We start from the raw sequence: 3,369 nt of genomic DNA, 5'->3' as shown, positions 1-3,369 counted from the left end.
AAATAAATATTGATGAAGATTAAGAATTTTGCGTTTGTACATTGTGACCGGAAACTTTTCGGTCACAATGTAGTATCTGTCAATCAGGCACTGCTACCAACTAACCATGTTCACTTTACTTGCTCACCAATTACTTTAGTGAGTTATTTTTGCAATTATGATGTCTTATAATCATATAGAAGTTGATTTTTTCCAGATTAATTTGTGAGCTATTCGTAATTTACTGAGATGGCATGGGTTAGGTTAAGTTGGAGAGACAGCCTTGTGCTCTAAAGCTCACTATGATAGAGTATTTTCTATATTTTCTATACTATTTTATACTATTCTATACTTTTTTCTATACTATTTCTATATTTTAAGATAGTATATATCCATACTATTTAAAGCTATCCATACTTTTAAAAATATATTATTTATTTAGTAGAATAATATGCTTCTTTTTTTACCGTACATAAATCTACGTAATTATTTTGGTATATAAGGGCGGTTTGATAAGTCAGTGACTTTTTGATATTCCGGCTCAGTTACTCCAACCTCGTGAATTTTTACGAAAATGGAAAAAAGTGAATTTCGTGTGCTGATTAAGCATTCGTGGCCAAAATCCACGAATTGGGATACGAACTGCTACCCCATCCAGCATATTCTCCAGCCCTCGGCGACTATTTTCTGTTTTCAAACATAAAGAAGTGGCTAGGCGGTATGAGCTTTGAGAAAACCTATTATTTGGAGGGAATAAGAAAATTAGAAAAACGCTGGACTAAATGTATCGAATTAAAAGGCGATTATGTAGAAAAATAAAATGTTTATTTGCCGAAAAAATTTGTTTTATTCAAAAAGTCACTGACTTATCCAACCGCCCTCGTATACATTGTTAGATTTTCTGAAGATGACCATATGAAATGTCACGATTATAAATTTAAATATGTAGTTATGCATCTGTTAAGTTAATTGTGGTAGTTATTATTTTACAAATAATTCTTATAATTTTTTCTTATACACAAAATGAATAAATTCTAAATTTAAATACAAAATTTTAGAGCGACTTTCTTTTCTTTTGTTAACTTTATATAAAAGTTTTCAATTACAACAAAGGATACTGACAGTTGTTTACAGATTATTTTATTTTTGGAATTTATCTTCTATATATCAGTCGCGAAAGTCAGAATAAGTTTTTTTATTTTTCTTTTCTTGCAATGCCAAATAAAGTTACAAAGTTTCAAGACTTCTAATTCCAGAAATATATTGCATACATGGAGAAACACATACAAAGCGTAATAAACTCAAGTACTGCGTAACAGATGTTGTAGACATATTTACGAAATTAGTTTTAATAAAGATATAAACTTTTTCTAAATTAAAATGAAAATTGTCTTAATGAAAAGTTACGTTTAACAGGGACAAAGAACGAGGAAATAAAAAGTTGCTGAAGTGCTGTGTGTAAAGAATAACATTTTGCTCTTTACTCTCTACTGCTTTCAAAATATCACTATTGGCTTTAAAACACCTTTTACATTGGTAATTGATGATCGGAATGTCATCAAATTTGATAAATATAATATATATCATATGGGTACGCCGGTATGAACTTTAACTGTTATTATCATTATGTCAGGATTAACAACTTAACAAATAAAGGCATGATATATATATAGTTAACATGGATATTGCTGTGTCTTAAATGTCTTTCACTTTTTTCTGTTATCCTTATGTTAGGATAGGGCCTTAGCAATTCTTTTGTATCCAACTTTGTATAATGTTTCCCGGTAGATGTCTTTTCAACTACAATTTTTCTCTGCAGTTTTAGTTGGCACTCAAAAGGTGGCGAGTCTCATGTTATCCCATGAATTTTTCGTTAGGCCTATGAAGGTTTTGATCAAACGACATTTACGGCTACAGAAAAATAGTCGTTTAATAGCTCTAACAAAAAAAAAAAATATGTGCGATTTCTGTATTCTAAGTTAATATAAAAAACAATATTACTTTATTCCAAGTTTTAATTACGAATGTCATATCATATTATCATGAGCGAAAATTTTTTAATTAAACCTCTGCATATTGTGGTGGTCAATCAAGTTCCATTTGCGGTTTCAAATAAGAATTTTTTTGTAGTTTTATCAAAAAACAAAAAATTACGTGGAAACTAATTAATTTCAATAAAGTTAATATGGCTTGTTTTGTACTTAAATTAATACAAGAACTAACTAACTACAAATAAATTGGTTTTTTTTTTTCAAAATCAGAATATTTATTTATTGTAAAAAGATTTTCTATTTGCCGTGGTAAAGACTGTGCTTATTTGCACTAATTAACTACTGCATGTATTTATACAATTCTTATAAAAAAAAAGTATCTATATTCATTACAGTTTCCAGGCACACAATTATTTCATCTGTCGGTAAGAATAACAATAAATACCCAGCTATTTTTTTTATTAACTAGTTCCGCTCTTCTACGAATGAGTATACTAGTTTAGCTTAAATAGCTGCACTGCATTAATTAATTTCAACATTTTACAACACAGTAACATACCTCAAGGCTAAGAACTAAGTTTCCGGCTTGTCAACACTTTTATCCCATAGCGCAGCTGACACATATAGTAAGCATATAGTGTGCATACATTTCCATACATAAATCTTTTTAATTATTTATTTCTAGTTTTACCGAGTCACAAGCCAAGTAACTTTTATATATTGATGTGTCATACTATGTCACAGTGACATACACAGTATATAAGTATAGTAATGCGCCTTAAAGTATGCTATATAAAAGCAAACTTTTTCTATTAAATTTTATTTAAAGCTAGTGAATTTTTTTTAACTTCTCAGTTCAACACTTTAATGTAGGTTTTTGTTTTGTTAATAAAATAAGAGCTCAACTCATTTATTTTAATACATTTACACACACTCATACATATTTAAAGTATCCTTGTAACCCAAAAAACATAAAAGCCAAATAAATATGTGCACGCAACACACATTTCAAAAGGCACAAATAAATTTAAAGACATTGCATCCTTACTGCATTCAACCGAAAACTCACAAGTCACTTCATTCAACCAAAAAAGAAAACTTACAGATACTAGACGACTTGTTTGTGGGCACAGGAATTCAGTAAAAAATTTCGAATAGATGTGTAGTTACTAAAAAGTAACAAAAGCAAATATTTTAGCTTTCCTATTTGTAGTTTGTAGTTTGGCTATGAATACTTGAAATGTGTATCTTTGAGTGTCCCTTGCAATCTAAGCTTTTAGCTTTCTGTTTTATGCTGTTTAGTTAAACACAAACTACTAAGAAGAACTAGTAAAGATGCGGAAGTAGATTTTATTTTTGTGCAAAAAAAAGTATTTTTTCATATGCGGGTATTTGTGTC

At 29.2% G+C, this 3,369-nt stretch overlaps 1 protein-coding gene across 1 annotated transcript in view; it reads right to left on the bottom strand.

The window, feature by feature from the left end:
* Positions 1 to 3,369, bottom strand: part of LOC119670772 (glutamate receptor-interacting protein 1) — a 391,907-nt gene that overhangs the window by 332,408 nt on the left and 56,130 nt on the right. The gene's annotated exons all lie outside the window — the stretch shown is intronic.

Source organism: Teleopsis dalmanni, chromosome 1 (assembly GCF_002237135.1).
Source record: "Teleopsis dalmanni isolate 2A chromosome 1, ASM223713v2, whole genome shotgun sequence".
NCBI classification, from domain to species: Eukaryota; Metazoa; Arthropoda; class Insecta; order Diptera; family Diopsidae; genus Teleopsis; species Teleopsis dalmanni.
Note: the sequence above shows the minus strand (reverse complement) of the source record. Positions and strands in the feature narration are given on the sequence as shown.